Source organism: Astatotilapia calliptera, chromosome 4 (assembly GCF_900246225.1).
Source record: "Astatotilapia calliptera chromosome 4, fAstCal1.2, whole genome shotgun sequence".
Taxonomy (NCBI): Eukaryota; Metazoa; Chordata; class Actinopteri; order Cichliformes; family Cichlidae; genus Astatotilapia; species Astatotilapia calliptera.
Window position 1 is genome coordinate 6,427,440 of NC_039305.1, and position 18,534 is coordinate 6,445,973.

The 18,534-nt window shown below is 38.0% G+C and overlaps 1 protein-coding gene and 2 long non-coding RNA genes across 6 annotated transcripts in view; 2 read left to right on the forward strand and 1 right to left on the reverse strand.

The window, feature by feature from the left end:
- The window catches only part of asic2 (acid-sensing (proton-gated) ion channel 2), a 412,846-nt gene that overhangs the window by 129,873 nt on the left and 264,439 nt on the right, over positions 1-18,534 (forward strand). The gene's annotated exons all lie outside the window — the stretch shown is intronic.
- LOC113020361 (uncharacterized) lies at positions 7,040-11,426 on the forward strand. Its single transcript, XR_003272187.1, has 2 exons — positions 7,040-7,868; positions 9,136-11,426. It is a non-coding gene; the product is annotated as an uncharacterized LOC113020361 (long non-coding RNA).
- Positions 9,994-15,680, reverse strand: LOC113020360 (uncharacterized). Of its 2 annotated transcripts, none has more exons than XR_003272186.1 (6): positions 15,342-15,680; positions 14,538-14,606; positions 12,827-12,897; positions 12,671-12,708; positions 12,427-12,588; positions 9,994-11,047 (listed from the first exon to the last, which is right to left on the reverse strand). It is a non-coding gene; the product is annotated as an uncharacterized LOC113020360 (long non-coding RNA). The 2 variants fall into 2 exon arrangements; XR_003272185.1 differs by having other exon boundaries at positions 15,107-15,679.

An 18,534-nucleotide genomic window follows, 5' to 3' on the forward strand; every position in this document is an offset into this window, starting at 1 on the left:
AGGATGGCTTGAAGGAGAAAAAGCAGATGACATCAAGTGGGTTGGTAGGCTTGCAACTGCAAGGTGAGGTGAAGCAGAGACAACATTGGCACAAGAAGAAATCCAGCACTTAAAAATGGGAAGATTGAGATAACTAAGAGGAGACATGACACCTGCTGATGTTAGTAAGGAATAGGGAGTAATAGTCACGTACAAGAAAACCGACAGAAACAGAGAGCGGAGAAACAGAAACACTGAAGAACAGCAAACCTTATGTATATGTGTGTGCCTCTAGGGCCAGAAATATGACTACACTGAGTTATGTGATTTGGCATCATTAACTTAGGCATAATAACTTATTGATATATTGATTTTGATTAGTTATTGACATTTATAAGTTGTTTTAATTAGCCACGATGCTCACTGCTGCCACGTTTATAAGGAGCTTGTTTTCTGAAACCATATTGGAATTTCATCCCTTGATGTCTGAGTATAGACTCATAATTACACATCCAGAAGACACAGACAAACAGTTTGAGTAGGGATTTATTTTGGAAGTGCTGCCTTCTTCTCCCCTTGTTGACTGCAAACATTACAAAGCTATAATAAACACTGAGGTGAGGCTGGCGTCTTCAGCAGTCCCTGTGCAGCACTTGCTGTCAGCAGGTGGAGTGTGTTGAAATGAGACTCTGGGGGATCTGGGTGGATCTGTGCAACTGCAGGGCATCAGTCACACTGTGGAATCAGCAGCACATTCCCCATCCGGCGCCTCCAGCCTGTCAAGGTGTCTGTGCTCCTAATTCCTGACTTCAAATCCAGCTCTTACGGGCCCGGATACGGCGGGGAAAGTCTCGCCTTGGCTCATTTTCTCGCAAACTGCGCTGCTGTGTGAGAGGACTTAGCAGGGTTTTTTTCTTCTTCTTTTTTTTGGCAGGGTAACAGCGGAGAAGAAAGCCGTCTCTGGCAAAGGTGATGGTTGCCGTGTGCAATAGAAAATGAAAGGCTTAGCTTGTTTTTGTGCATCTCACCCAACCATCTGATCACAGCATGCAACAGCTTTTGTTATCTTATTGGCTAAATGCATTAAGGATGTGCAAAGCATTCCTGGTTGCTATGCTGAATGCAGTTGGTTCAGACAGTCATTTATATCAACTTCGAGATTTATCTCTCTTAAGAGAACAGGAGGGCTGGCACAAAGGCTAATTTTTAAGCACCAAGGTCATCTTCATTTAATAGCACTTAACCACCGTGCTGTCATCCTGATCTGCTGCAATCTTTTAAAGCTTCTTAATGTTAATTGGCTATTTAGATTTATATCCCCTGTGTTCGTAGGTGTAGGGGAAACTTTGTAAAACCTTGACTATGTTAGGGAACAAGTATTTATTTTTATTGTTTAACTTTTACTTTTTCTTTAAAACCTGTGAACCACCCACACTTCAATAGATCCAGTTCTGACCTTCTTGGATATCTTTTAAAATGATTGTTATTGTTGTTTTTTCACAGAGCGCTGCACTTTGTTGTAGGCTGAGACCTTGTCCTGTTTTACACTGATATTATGAATAAGAGTTCTTGACTGGTGCCTGTTTCTCTGATTTTATATAATCTTTTTGATTTTTCAATAAAAGATTTTTACTTGTTGTGGTGTTACATGCATATGTGTAATGTAGAGCAATTATATTTTAGTATAGGATTTGAGAGGGGGTGTGCTGGAGCAAGGTCATCTTGCCAGTTACTGCCATAGGCTGAGAGGAGGGATACACCCTGGACAGGTCACCAGTCTGTCAAAAGGCTACCATCAAAGGTGTCCTTTGACACACCTGATTTAGAGGAATAGTAAATCAATCAGCTTTTCTCACTTAGAAGCTTGGTGTTATATTTAAAGACACAAGATAAGCATGTTTCAGCTTTTGGAGTTCATGTTGTTAAAAATATTAAATCTAGTAGTTTGACTAAGGTGTTTTTGGTGCCTAAACCAAAACAGTGCATACAATCTGTGAAGGACCCCCCGCCCCCCGAAAATTAAAAACGGCTCCAGCCTAGAAATGAATTTTAGGAGAGGATATTATGTGCTAGCATCAAATATCTGCCCTGTTAGTTGCTAACACAGTGAGGCCAAAGGGCAACTTGGGATAAAGAGGCGATGCTCTGTAAATAAATAGTCTAAATACATTTACACAATAAAAAACTAATATGTTAGACTTTTGAAGCAATTTAGACATAACTAGGGATTTAGAGCTGTACCATTCAGCCTGAAAAACTGCAATGATTGTTCGATAAAATGTTAAGTGTTTATAGCAAACAAAAAAGGTCCGTTAACACATTGTGAAAATGCAGAGCGTTATACGAGAGCCTTTTCACGTAGAGTAATGTCTACTCTTAATTAAATTAATAACATGTACTTAATGCTTTATATTCTGGATTCATTACAGTCTCATTCCATACTCGGTGACTAGCACCGTGAACAGTTATCAGCAGATATCACCATGCGCCCTTAAAACTGGATGTTATATTAGCTAGAAGGCATGGTGAGCTTTCCTTTTACTCATTAGCGAATGAATATTGGTGCAAGACAAGTCAAATAATTGCCACGTGAGAATAATTAAAAATTATTTTTAAACTCCAATGCAAATGATAAAATGTTCTTCCACAGAACGGTTTGAGAAGTTTCCCTGGCAGAACTACCCGATCACAGGTAGCTGAGTATGTCCAGTCCAGTACTAAAGAAAGACTTCCTCATGATGTTGTTTAAAATGGCTTACATTTATGTAACATGCACAAACATTGAGTTACACGCAGATGAAAAACCTAATTAGTAGATCTCTACAGTGAGGGCGATTTACTTTTATGCCGTGGGGGGAGGTTTGATGGCACTGAGCCCTGTAGGGATGAGTATAACTCAATGTAAAGCACTTCTGACGGATGAGCTTCATTTTATGGCTTAACATGTGCATTAGAGTGGTCTTTTACAGCATGTAAATGTCCCCATCTTTAGGCAACAGGTCACTGGATAGTTTGATGATGAGGAAAATAAATCCTGTGCTTTTTTTTTCTTCTTCCCCCAGTCAGCTGATCTCACCGTGGTTGAAGAACTGTTGGCGATTTTACACCAAATAATGACTTCTTCCAATTACACCAGATTGTCAAAACAGTTACTAAGAAAACATTAAAACATCAGCTTATTTAGTTGGAGTTGTTTGTAAAGAATATAAATGATGATCTAAGACACTTCATCACTGAATGGATATCAGCAGTTAGAAGCACTTAATGCAAAACAAAATAAGCTAGCTGAGCTAGTTTTAAGGGGCTTATTGCTGAACTGTGCACCAGCAACATTGTCAAATTACTCTTATGGCACTCCATCTGTCTCTTATGTAAGTAATATTATTTTTCATGTATTGCTTTACTCTGTTTAGACATTTCTGGCAGGCTGTTAGCTGGACTTGGCTCAGTGCAAGAGGTAATTAAAGCTTGAACTGAAGGTGATATCCTGCACAGCATGAACCGAAACACATTTCAGCTTAGTATTTTTGGTTACAGTGGCACATATGGTTTGTCTTCTTTCCCCCTGTGGTGAACTACCCGTGGTGTTTGATCAGGAGTCATTTTGGCTGTTTGTTTTTGATTTTGTTCAGGTTGATGGCAGATGTTTGATGTGTACACTACTCTGCTTCCTTTTCTCAGTGTAGAGAACATTCATCCAAAATTGGATATATTTTTGATATTTTTTTGGGCTCCATTTGTTTAAAACAAAGTGTAGACGCGACCTGAGACTTTATATAACTGGCACATGAGATATTTGTGGAAAAGAAATCTATTAGCTCTTCTGCTTATAAAGAAAACCAGAGAAATCTCTCTTGATAGTCACTGTGACACACATTTAACAGCAGTCATTAGTGTCTCTGTCTGCATCTTTCTCCCCTCTTTCCTTTGGCTATTTTCCTCTTCATTTTTCTCCCTGGAACAGAAAATGAACCAAAAATCCCTCATGTCTTGTGGTAAAATACATTACGCTGAGAAAAAGCTCACTGGCCATTATCGCATTCTGTCTTTAGCACCGGGATTTCACTGTCATTGTAAAAGCTAAATTGTGTTTCAGTTTACCAGAAGCTGTCAATCTTCTTTATGTGCAACATATTTCTTGCTTACCAATTTGAGCTCAGACAGGGATAAGAAGTGGCACACAACTAATGTGGTAAGCAATTTGGATTTCAGCTTAACTGTATCTGAAGACATATCATCTGTGGACTATTAACCTGAAAAATTCAGCTCACCTACAGAAGGCATCATACCTGTAGCAGATGTGAGAGGAAATGTATTTTCTGTGTAACACAAAGATCTGATTCCTCTTATTGTAATGAAATTTTGATAATATAGTATCGGTTATAAAAATGCGCCTTTGCTGTGCTGACATTATACATAAATGCTTCATTTACTTAATATGGAATTGAACACACAGAAGCAGAGTGTTTTCTGTTTGAGTAAATTGATGATAATTGGCTCCATTCGCATTTTTATAATTGGAAGTGAACTGTCCTAAGCCGATTTTACTCTCACTGTTTCTTAGGACTGGATGGAATATTAACTACGTCGACATATCGAATGCTTTAATTTTCAAAACTATTTTGTTTATGTGGCACTAATGTACAACAACAGTCAACTCAAGGCGCTTTATATTGTAAAATACAGACCCTACGATAATGTAGAGAAAACTGCCACAATCGCACAACTCCCTATGAGGAAGCAGCTGGTGACAGTGGGGAAGGAAAACCCCTGTTTAACAGGATGAAACGGGCTCATTGAGAGGCAGCCATCTGCTGCGACTGGTTGAGGTGAGGAGAGGGAGACAGGACAGAAGACACATGATTTACTGTGCAACTCTCTTGCTAATTAGTGCATGTGTTACTTTTTTGTTACCATATTTGCTTCTTCCAGATACAAGTCTTTATTCTAGTTTATTTCATAGCTGTAAAGATTAGAAGAGGAAGTGAGAGATCATAAAATTGCATAAACTGTGTTGATTACGTTTTCTAGTGAGACAACAATAGTTGACAACGTTTGTATAAGATATCATTGCTCTGTTATGTGACCCAGTTTGGGCCAAACTTTAGCTGCCAGATAGATGGCCTCACATTTGACTTTGTTTTACAGAGGTGGTCATGGTTGACTCAATGACTGCAAACTTCCCACATCCTGTAGCTGCAAAACAAGCCCAAACCGTCAACCATGCACCACCAGTGTTTGTGCTGATATGCTGCTGGTTGTTGTCACTAAACACGGTGCTGTGTGTTAGGGTTAGGCAAAGATCTCCACTTTGGATTTGTTTGTCTAAAGGACATTGTTCCACAAGCCCCATGTTTTGTTCACATTTAACTTGGCAAACCTAAGCCATGCTGCCATGTTCTATTTAGAAAGAAGAGGCTTTCTCCCGGCAACCCTTCCAAACAAGCTGTAGTTGTTTAGTCTTTTTCTAATTGTACTGTCATGAACTTTCACATTTAGCACACTAATTTTGCCTATAGAGACGTAGCGCTTGAATTTTTTGCAGTATTTGTCTTGGATAGTCTAAACTTGGGGTGAATCTGCAGGGACATCCAATTGCCAGTTGCATTTGATTAGCACCTGGTTGCTACTTAAATCCTGTGGAGGCAGTAGGAGTGTACTTGACTTAAAGAGCATATCACAGCCCCGTGAAAGTGTACTTTTTCACGACTGTATGTTATCTTGCTTCAGACGCATGTGTTATTTGCTGACGAGCACTAAAATATTTTGGTGATAATGTGATGCATGTTAAAAGGCAATGCCATCGGACTAGCAACGATGTTTGTGTTGCACTTAATTTGCTTCACTAAATAAAAATTTAACAGTCATCGAGAAAAGTACGACTTTATTAAAATGAGCTTAGAAACAACATGGGCCTTGACAACCTCCCACCGCCACAGTGCATGTTGCACTGCACTTCATTACCATATAGAGCCGAAGAAGATGAGCGAGACTGAAAAGTTATTTGCTCTGTGTTGGAACAAACTGACACTAAAAAGAGAGAGAAAATCTGCTGGCAATTTGTACAAGATTGTGGTTGCATTTGATGCCCCGCCATTCTGTTCTCAAAAAGGCATTATGACACCAGATAAAAATAAAAATGCGGCACTGGAAAACATGTTGCTGCTCTGATTTTTATTATTTTTTTAATTCTACAGCAGAAACTCTGCTGCGCCTGTCAATTGCAAATACATTTTGCTACTGCAAAAAAAAGAGAAGAAGACAGAAAACCTCTTACAGGGGAACAGAGTGAGTTGTAAACAAATGAAATGCACGATAATACTCCCCAGAATATCAACAACATGTGTACAGGGACTGTACAAGTTTGGATATGGATGAATACATTAATCAGCATTATCAGTAGCTGTATTAAAAGCTTGACAACAAATTCAGACGCTGACTTTACAACTTCTTTGAAAACCCTCATGTATGACTGTTTGTTGTTGCCCCTTAAAAGGGAATCAGAAGCAGAGCAGGTATAGTGAAAAGGCAGTGCGCTTCAGGTATTCAGAGAACAAAAAGAATCCCAAAACAAAGAGTAGAGAGCACCAGAAGCAACCTGTGCAAACAGAACCAGGGCTGTAGACAAGCTGGCAAATGTGAGCTGCTGGTGGACGTGCACATGTACAAGGTGACTGATAAGAGCTGCACAGGCAAGTGATCAGTTGACTAGGGAACGGGGGAGCTGGGGACAACTGCTCGGTGGTGAGGAAAATCAGAGTCTGGAAGGACAGGAAGTATTAGAATAGGCAGGTGTGATAAGAGGCAGAGAAGCAATGAAAAATAAATGAAGGCTTCGCTTTCATCACAACAATAATAGAGTTATATTGACACGGTTACAGCTGTAACCTGCAAAGAATTTATAATTGAATTTTTAATTTCAGTTTGTTTGTTCTTTCTGCTCGTCAACAAAACTGTGGTCATCAAATTATTTTGTGATGATAAATTTCCAAGAACTCACATCCACACGCCTACACACACACACACACACACACACACACACACACACACAGACATATGCAAAGAGTCCCGAGTCCTGAAATGAAATATTCAGAAGTCAAATTAGCCATCATGTTTCCTGTTAATTATATTATAATGGCAATAATTTTGCTAATGGCACTTTGATCCTCTTCAAAGTGCTTTATGTTTGATCTTTTTGGCCATCACTTTTTTTCCCATCTCATCCTCGTGCTAACAGGGAGGCCATGAGGTTAATGGAAACTTGATGGGTTTTTTCACACTGTATAAAGCAGCTGTCCTCCTGGAAGCATGAACAGGGAGAAGATGCAAGGCAGTTCTCCATGCCCACATCGCTTCAGCTTCCACTTTTTGAGTCGATGGTTGTAATTCCGCTGCAGACCCAGACGTAAAGTAGTGAAAGCTGAATTTAAAGAGATCAGAAGAGATATTGAGTGTGAACTTCTAAAGTATTGTGGCCTTCTGATGGGCTGACAGACATCATAACATGACCGCTAAACCAGGGAGAAGCACTGTAGGCATTTTTAGATTTGAGCTGATTTAGAAGGAATGACAGTAAAGGCAGGCAGGCAAACTAAGAGCAAGATCGCTGGTAGAAATGTCAGCACTGCTGGATGCATCTATCTGTGTTTCTGCAACAGGACTGAAAGTACATCTGTGTCCCCACACTTTCTAAAATCCCTCCGCTCTCTGCTGGTTTTCTCCTGGCTCTGCTGGCCTGTCAGCTTCAATGAGCGTGATCTTAATGTGATCCAGCAGGGCCATAGACACACAGGACTCTCTGAGGATGATGGGATTGGTCGAAGATTCTGGCGGTCCATTCCAAGAAGGCAGTCACGGGAATCCTGTTGGTCTGAAATAACACTTTGGATGTAAGGCGGATGTGATTTTTCAAAGGCAGGATTAGTGGTGACATTGACGTTGTGTTAGATAATGAGCTGGTTTTTAATCCACAAGGGTTGTAGAGACTATACTTGGTCACAACCTTAATCGAGGCAGAGGTATCTATCAGGACTGTTTATATATAAAGTATTTATTATAATAACCACTGAAACATTTCATTTTAGGTTTATAACCAGTGTTTGTCAAATTTTTACCAACAGTCAAAATAATATGCATTAATTGCATTTAATTTCAAATCTAATAGAACAAACTAAAGGCAGTTCATATTCATAAATTAATGATGTATTTGCCCTCCATACCCAAGAGGCTTTGTACTTAACATCTGTGGACAACATTGATTGGGGTAATATCACTGAAGCGACTTGAGATTGTCGTGAAAATATCACCCAATCTTGAAATCTCATGTTTGGGCAAAGTAAGTATATGTTGAAGAAGTAAATGTGCATGTTAACTGTGTGAATGGAGTGTCCTGTTAGCTGATACTGGACCTTGGAAATAAGGCAACATGACCTAGTTTAGGTTTTAAACCTGCCTCACAAATCACCATGCTTGAAATTGGCACAGTAAATCTTGTACACACACCATTACCTCTTGCCTGCTATCATGTGGCTGGTGTTCTTGGTTCACCAGCTGCAGTAGTTTACTAGCTAGTGCTGTGAGTAGACATTAAGTCACTCTTCAGTTTAGTCTTCTCCAACTAAACTAGACGAAGCAACACTCAGATAATGCAAAAATGCTTCCCACACCATTTGATTTGTACATCTGTTCAAGTATTATGATTGACACTAATCAAGATGAACACAGTCTCCTTTGTATGAATGTGAGAGGACAGTGTTTGATAAAGTAATTGAATGTTATTCTACTCAGAAACTCATCTGGAACCACTTTCAGATTAATATCATTAATTCTGCTCTGTTGAGTACAAAGCTGGTCATTATTCTCGTAGCAGTTGTCAGTCTAAGATTTTAATATGCCAGATGTTGCTGATTTTAGCTTTAATTTCCGATACGATAATCAGAAAGAGTCATACGGTTGTTTTTCAGGGAAACACCTGGTGCTGCGTTGCTGCAGAGCAATCCAAGAAAGACACGACGTTGGGAATGATCAGAATATTGATCCTGATGTTGCAGTGCAACATAATGCCACAGCTGAATAACAAATACATGTTGTTGTTTTGTTTTTTTTAAGATTATAAATGATGAACAACAGCTGATCGTGCTTTTCTTCTTTCCTCAGGTCTTACTTCTTAATGAGCTGTTGAAAGAGACATCATATAGAGGCAAAGCAAAACCAGTTTTATTCATAATGCTGTTTTTAAACGTTTTCAAAGTTGGCCTTGAAATAAACTTTCGGTTATAAAGGTTTTTGAGTGCTACTTGCAGTTATATCCTTGTTCTTCAGTATAAAAGTTATTGCAGACCTGTGTAGACAGATGCAGACATTGTTGTAAAAATGAGATATAAAAATGCTGGTAAAATAAACAAACCTTGGGCAGGATATTATGTGCAGAATTAATAAGGGTAAATCATTCTACTCCTTTGTTTTTAGGAATTCATTCGAATCCTAATAAGTTTAAAGCAGTGACAGATTAGTTAACCTCTGATTAAAAACACATTGATCCCTTTAATTAAAGTTTAAAACTTAGTATTTTAGGGAGTCTGTCATGATAAACATTTCAGCACCATGGACAGTGCCAGGAGGCACCGCAGCAGTAGTACACTGTAAAACCTGACAAGTTAAGTTAACTCAAATGATTTGGGGAAACCGATTGCACCAATTGATTCAAGTTTTATAACTTAAACAGTTTGGGGTTATTTAAGTACTTTATTAGAGTCCCAAGAACCCAAAGCAAATATGATAATGTAACTCAAATGCATTATGTTTATTTACTCATTGTATTTAGTATGTTTCAACTTAAACCATTAAATTTCTTGTACTAAGATGCTGTATTTATTCAAACTTATTTAAAGTGTTACATGCTCATATTCAAATTAAGTTAAATTAACTTAAATAGTTGTATTTAAACAACTTAATCCAATTGGGGAAACCGATTGCACCAAATGGTTCAAGTACTATTAACGCAAAACCAAGCTATTATTCTTTCCATTCAGTTTTTATTAACTTTAACTGCAGAGAAAATACAGAATGAATACAACCATACTTTCAGTCATAACCTATGACTGCTAAAGCCATTATCAAATAACAAATAATTAGGCATTTTAAAACTTGCACTTTTAGGGAATTTTGAATGTTTTTTGTAGCATTTTGAAAATCGATTAAATGTACAAAACACAAATTTAGTCATGTAGACCTGATACATAGGTGTACATCATAAAAAAACAATAGTCTAGAGGCAATTAGAGCCATAACAATCACAATTTTAAGTAACATTTAGTATAATAATGAAATCACATGCACTACAGCAATGCAACTATAGAAAACAGCTGAACTAAGGATGTCACTAACAAAAAGTATTCTCAAAGGTATTTGTGGCTTCGCAACAGTTTTGCCCAGACCTCAAGTGAACTGGCACTCATCACACAATTAAAAAATAAAGCATGAAAGTATACTGTACATATTGACTAATTATCAGTTATCTCGCAAAAGATTTCCATGTAACTAAAATATGTTTTTAGAAATAAGCTTAAGATTACACACTATGTGAAGATTTTTTTCAATCACAAACAAAACGTCAAATATGGATTTTCTCCTTATTCTTAGCTTTCTCCACATTGCCTTTTAGAAAGCTAATTACCCAGAACAAATAAAACTATTGAAGCCATTCACAGATAACTGAAAAAGCACGAATATAGTGACCAGTGAAAAACAAACATCATCTGCACAAGCTCATTTTTTAGTGTCTGCAATTTTGGTTTTAGTTGCTTTCTCTCATCGTCTAGCTTCAGCAACACTACTTGAATGAACTCAAAAAAGCCAGTATACTTCATAGGATAGCTCAGATGCAGAGCATAGATTAGCCCAAACAAAGACACCAGGGCATCAGTCCATGAGTGATGAGTCATAACAAACTGATCTTCAAGTTCTATGAACACTTGGCGTGGTGAGAAAGGAACTCCTCCAGGCACCTCCTCTTCATCGACATCAGCAACCAGAGCAATTCTATGGCTTCATAGAACTCAATTTCACCCTAAGATATAATACAGAGTGCACAATTATTCATCTGTAATATCTCTGTTAAAAGCATAAATACAAATGTTCAGGCACCTTTCTTCAGTTTTTCAAATTCTATATATCATAACATGTTTTAAGTTGACAGTGAAGGTTCATTTTTCATTCATCCAGGTAGTCAAATCAAGGATGAAAGAAGTTTATAAGTCATTCAACTTCACGTCTTCAACTTTCAACCCAAGTCCAGATGACTTATAAACTCCTTTCAACCTTTTTTAAATTCAAATGTGCAAATTATTGTAATACCAAAGTACCTTGCATGTTTTGAAAATCTCTGAGGTACATTGGTAGGCCGGCCAGAACTGCTGTTCTAGTTGCATAGATGTCGTTTGTGTCCTTATATATATATATATATATATTAGGGCTGCCACGATTAGTCGACTAGTCACGATTACGTCGACTATCAAAATCGTCGACGACTGATTTAATAGTCGACGCGTCATTTGAAGCTTTGTAAGATCCCAAAAGCAGGAATAAGTAGCAGGATTTAAGAGTGTAATAACGGACTGAAACAGAAGATGGCAGCACTGCATGTACAAGGATGCCAGCTGCCGTTAAACCCCGAAGAAGAAGAAACTGTGTCCCAGAATTCATAGCGCGGCCCAGCGCAGTTGTCAACAATGGCGGCAGCTAGTTAGTTTTAATATTACTCTTATTATTCTTTCTGGGTCACAAAATAAACGTTTAACATATTTTCAGGCGAGAATGTAGCTGTGTAAACCTCAAATATCAGCTCAGTTTATCAAGACACCACATATTTTCAAAAGCGCTCCGACGTTTTCGGAGGCGTCTGTTACCCACTAGCTCGATAGCTAGCCGGGGGCCATGAGAGCACCGGACTCCCGGCAGATCGTTTTCAAACCCACCGCCCTACTCAGGTTAAACATATACAAGTCACTTAGATAACTTAAAAATGTTATTGTTTGGCTTTTTTCAGTATTTTATTTGTTCCTGAGTAAATCGGCTGAGTTTATTAAACTCCACCGAAACAATCTGCACATTTAATTAGAATTCAATTAACTATCATCTTGTCTTTATTTTTAGTTAGCACAGACCTTAAACACTTAAAGCTGTAAGCTAATGATAGTTATATAAGAGCAGATGCTGCTGGTGCAATAAGCTGTACTTTTATGTTCAATGGATGATTATCTGTTTAGTCGACTAATCGCAAAAATAATCGGTGACTAGTCGACTATCAAAATAATCGTTTGTGGCAGCCCTAATATATATATATATATATATATATATATATATATATATATATATATATAAATAAACAAACACATAACAATGGCAACTGCCAAGCAAGCAGAATAATAATTAGTATCTTTTAAATACCTGTTTTCCATATGCCGACAAAAGCTGCTCCATCCTTTCACCGACCCGTCCAGTTTTCCTCTTTTTGTAAAGTCCAGTCAGCTGAGGAGCATAATCATCCAGCGCAGCATAAAACACATGTGGCAGATTCTGATTGGTGATCCGATGAAATTCAAAGTAGAGCTGAAGAGAATTCCAAAAATATTATAAGCAAAACACAGCATACTATATGAGCAGCAAATGTTATATACATAGTTGTACTTACCTGTGTCTCATGAAAGAGTGCTGGCCATGGTCCCTCGCCTGGCAAAATTTGAGGTTATTGGATGAGGGCGATTAACTTTGTCAGAATGTTGGTATGGAAAGTGCAGAATTGCTCTGTTTAAGTCTTCTAAGTTAAAATATCTCTTAGAAATCAAACCTTTAAACAATGTGCCAACTCCACTGAAATGACACCTTCAAACAGGTCGTGTAGGAAGTCAGGTGGGAAGCCTGTGACAGGATGAAAGAAAGAGAGATGGTCAGAAGGAACACAGGTGTTTTTAACACCATAGTTTTCCTTAATGTCATCATTCTGAAGCTCTTGCACAATAATTATCATGAGCATCTTTTGTTCTCATTACATAATTCCCTGTAATAGCATTTTCTGTTTGCATTTCTGTTTGGGTGGCATGACAAAACCTACAGAAATATGTAGACCTGAAACTCTCATTGAAACCAGCAAGTCCATGGGCAGAAGGTTGTCTGCCACAACAGAGTAGACAGTGCCTTTAAGACATTCACCAAGAGTCTCAATGTAGGCACCTACTTCTTCAAGAGTTTTCAGATCATTTAAGAGTGGTGACAGCATTTCCTTACACCCAAACTGGCGTACATCATTGGAATTGCACAGCAGAGCAAGCTGGGTGCAGTGTAGAGCAGAACAAGATTTAACTGGAAAGTTTTCCAGTGTCCAATAAACTGCAAAGACTTTATGTATTTTCTTTGAGGTACCAAGTGGGTTTGTGATCAAAATCATCCACATAAAGTATCATTGACAATTTCTGTCCCTCTTGTGACAGTAGAACATTTTCCTGGTAGTAGGATCCATCACAAAATGACATGAAATGTCCAGGAATCTGTGTGGGTGCTTGTTTAATTTCTTCAAGCACATCATTTTTTTTCAACAACAATTGCAAAGATGTGAGAATAGGCACATACATATAAGTGTGCTTTGACGATTCAATTAAATACTCCACAGGTTTGACATATGGAAAATTTTCTTCATAATATGATTTCCTCCTCTTTGCTGTAGATAGTGGTCCTTCAGATGTGACACATTTATGTAAAACATTACTATCAGAAACTGCCTGACAAATCTCATCCACCAGTTTGTCCGTATATGTACAGTTGTGCTTTTTCAGTATATCTACAACTGATTTTCTAACCAAAGGTTGTGATAACAAAAACAACTGATCAATATGCTCAATAATCTCCTGTGTTGCTCTCTGGGACACATGGAGAAAGGTCTGCATTTTCAAGAAAAATCCAGCCAGATTGTATTGCAACTGCTCTTCTAAACCCTCAATTCCACTGATTTCACTGGTGGATGCCACTTGATTGTCATCTGATGACTCTATTGAATCAAGCTGCATGTCATCTTTTTGTTCTACATTTATAACACTTTGCACAATGCCTTCATCGTAACTTGTTGAATTTTGGTGGTCTCTGCATTTGTGGGCATTGAAGGTTGAGTAGACATTGGTTTTAAAATTGCAGTTCTTGAAAGGACATGGAACAGTTTCTTTTCGTTTTAAATGCCCCCTCAGATGGATAAACATTTGGCTTTCAATAAATGGCTGCTTAAAATTACACATAGAGCAACAAAATCCATAATTATTCAAATCTGGATAAGAACCGTCTTTTCTTTGCGTGGGAGTGTGCATTGTTGACATGTGTATCTTTAATGAATTAAATGTATTAAATGTACACATGCATGTGTTGTAGAGACAGGGTAAGGGTGAAATTGTGGAGTACTGACCATGGTTGAGCCGATAATGCTTCAACAACATGACTTTTATGGCAGTAGAAAAACTAGACAAACTACACAACTTGCAATTCCACATTTTGATACCAAATCGTTTTAAAATCACCTTTACTGGTTGTCTTTAGTGCAGTGCTGGATGATCTCTCGGCATGCTACTGCTCCTTCAATCGTCAGACTGTAATAACACAAAAGCCATGAGGACAGAAAGCTAGCAGAACAGTTTTTACTTTTACTTCACTTAAAAACAGTCAATCTGAATAACACAAGCTTGGAAAACAGTAAGATTTATTCTTGCACTACAGTTCATTTTCAATTCAGGTTGGTCAACTACTCTATACGTTATAAAATAATAAAGCAATTTTACACAAGTGAAGTACACAATAGGCTAACCCTTGGAAAGTACAGAGTCAGAAACGTTTAGGTTTGGTGCAGTGCAGCTTTGAAAAGGTAAATTATTTCGCGACTAAAATGCCACTAACCATCATATTCAAAATTTGTGAAGGCGAACTTGTCCGTTAAACTCTTAAAATTAACACTAAATAAATTTTCTACTATTTTCACTGTGTCAAAAGTAGGCTACATTTGAACTTGATAAAGGTCAGAGTCAGAAAAGCGTAAACACTGATTTTACCAAAGGTTTTGTGGCATGCAGTTTGCAAAAATCAGACTACTTACCAACTATTGATTGAAACAAGCCACCAACCGTTAATTTTTTAAATTGTGAAGGCAGACTCCATACAGCGCTAGGCGGGAATTGTGTGCTGGCAAGCTAAGTTACGAGCTACTACAACAAAGTAGTCTGATAAATTACAACGAAGTACAACTAAAACAAAGCAGTCTGATAAATGTACGTTTTGTATGCTAGAAGTAAGCATTAACAAAAAAACATAAAAATAACTTTATCTTGTACTTTCCACTCTCTTGACGAGGCTCCTGTCTCATGGCCGACAAGTCCAGGCAAAACACTGGGGGCGGGGCTGTGGATGATGACTAATACAAATGAATTAGCACAACTTAAACAGTTTAAAGCAACAGTACTTAAAACGTTACAAAAACATAATGTGTACTTATTACAATAAAGTTATTATATCATATGTATACTTTTGGGTCTACCTAACACACTTCATGAAAGTTACTTTAACTATTTTTCAGAACTGAGTAAGAACAACTTACTTCGTTTAGTAAGATGCACTGTTGGGTTTTACAGTGTAGACTAAGGCCTGATTTAGACTTCCGCTGGGAATCTTTGAGTCCACGACACAACCTGTGTTTTATATAGATTGCCAGCCAATCTAAAAAAGTGCTGGGACTTTTTGCACCATTTCGGTCCCCACTCTTTGTTGTGATCAGTGTTTTTTGGGGGACAAACGTATCTGTCTCTCAATTTTTTCTAACGTCTTTGTATATTTCCTCCTGTTGATTCCAATAGTTTGAGCAGTCTATCTTTTTTGTGAGTCCTTATATTAATGCCATGGTCATTATTCTTCATATTGGCATGGCAGTTTGCACTGTTGCCTCAGAGCAGGAAGGTCCTGGGTTTGAATCCACTATCTTTCTGTGTCGAGTTTACATGCTTTCTGTGTGGGTTCTGCATGGGTTTTCTCTGGATACTTTGACTCCTGCCACTAATTGGAAACATGCAGTTAGCGGGGTTAGGTTAATTGGTGATTCTCAATTGCCCATAGGTGTGAATGTGACTGTGAATGGTTGTGTGTCTCTCTGTGTTAGCCTTGTGACAGGCTGGTGACCTCTCTACGGTGAACCCCACCTCTTGCTTAATGGGTTGCTGGGATATGCTACCATATCATACCAGAGCGAGAGTAGATGGATAGATATTGGGACAGTGAAGTATTCTTTTAGTGATAAATTCAAAAACTGTGATGAAAAAGTAGCTGGAAAATACTTAGAGGAAATAAAGGTGCTGAACAGACCTTTGTATTTCCATTTCTAGAGACGTTCATGTCAGGTTACACTGTAGGGGTTCTGTGGGGTTTGCAGGTGTGATGTAGCTTAAATGTTGTAATATAGGAGTGCGTTACTTCTAACTTTTAGCCTGGGAAGCCTGAGAATCATATTTCATTTGTTTTATATGGGGCTAATCACAACAGTGTATTTTATATGGTGTGGGTGTGACACGATGCATAGTGCTTCTCACAGGTTGGGATGTTAGCAGTGGCTGGTGTTGCATCAGATCAGGTCCCTTTGCAATAACTGCAGATTTGTCTTAGAATCAAGCTCTGCCTTGAGATGAATGACTGGTTTCAGTCCACCTGAATGATTCTGGCAACCACCATAACAGTGACATGGCCAGCAAGTTGGCCACCGTGGCACTTCAAGAAGAGAATGGCTGGGGCTAGCAGCAACTGAACAGGCAGCCCGGTGATGCTAGAATAGCTTATTTTATAGCTATTTTAAAACTAAAGCACAAAATGTTCACTGTATGGATTGGGAAACTGCCTAAAATGGTTGCTTTATAACCTGGAACTTCAGTGAAAGACTCCCACGTTTTATAAGAATAATTTAACAACTCAGCATACATTCAGAAATGGGTATTTCACAGCTGCTGCTTTAACTCAAATGACAGATGATTGGGTGCAAAGTATAGCGTAGGGGAAAAAACCTGATGCTGCAGTAGCTCAGTTTACAGTTTACAGCATGCTTTAGTAATAGATTGTTCATTATACTGTATATTTCTGTTTGTTGTTTTGTCACAATGCTTTGGGATACAATTAAGGAGTTTTTCTGTGGACCTGAGAGAGGATTGCTGCTGTGTTATTGTAGCTAATTTTAATACACTAAACAATGTTATTCACAAGCAGTGTGAGGGATTTTGTTGTAACAGTCATGTTACCTGGCAACCAGTTGCGACACTGAAAAGCAGTGTTCGGTTAACAGATTAACTGTTGTTTAGAACAACAGCAGCAAAAACTGCAAGAGAGGAATAAGTGATGTAACCAGTGTCGGGCTACAGGGGTGACAGACTGACCACTCAGCTTAGCATGGATCACAATGTTGATCCGGTAGAGAGGTTACCCATCGGGGACAGTAATGTCAAGGTGTCTGCTTTTTGTCTCTGTCCTGCAGGTTTTGCCTTATCTGGTCTTTCTAATCTAGTCTTGACTTTAGTACTTCCCCTTAACTGCTATTTCTTAATGACATTTTTGAAAGTGGAAATTGCAAATTTAAAAAATAAATTGTCATTAGGTGACAATAAATAATAAAAACTGGTCTGCATAACTAAGGATCCCATTTTTCTGTATGCAACGAAATACCAAATAAAGGTCCTAAAAGCCCAAAAAGAAATCTTAAAAAAAAGATCAAAGGACAAAAGAACAACAGCAAGCAGAAATGATTGTGTGGGGAAAAATGACATATTTAAAAATAAATTTGAGTGAGAAATAGATGATTTTGACTATATTTACAGACAAAATGATCACTCGGGGAGAAGGTTGGAAAGGCCTCAGCCTGCATAATAAACCGTGAGAACAACTTTCACCAAAACTGATCTTTCCAGCTAATGTCTTAAAATTCTTCAAGGCAAACTTCCACTGGGTCATCTTAAAACTTGGCAGCTGTTTGCAGCTGTTTGTATTTCAGCTCTGACAACATTCAAACTAATGTTATGCCCTCAGACAGCTTTGAAATCTCCCCAGACTCCATGTTTTCATGTGGAGATGGAACTCTGAGTGATAATCTTCGACAAGCATTAGAAGCCTTTTCATTTCATTTTAAAACATCAAATAAAACTTCCGAAATCTGTAGGTCAACAAATACATACATGCATAAATAAATAGATAAAACTGGTGCCTAGCTGGGGTCCGAGATGTCTATCATTAAACCTTTTATAAATCAGATAGAGGGGGAACAACTTGACAGATCAGACTTAAATAATTTACTGCAAGTACAAACTCAAATTCAAATATTTGGTTTCAGTTTAAAAATTATAAACTGAAATAATATCAGTCGGGCTTCAGGGCTTTTTTAAACCTTCTAATGGCCCACTCTTGTCTATAATTGTGCTGTTTTCAATATTTTAGACCTACACATAGCTTTTGTTACTGCTAACCTTTTTTTTCTTTTTTCTTTCAAAAAATATATGTATA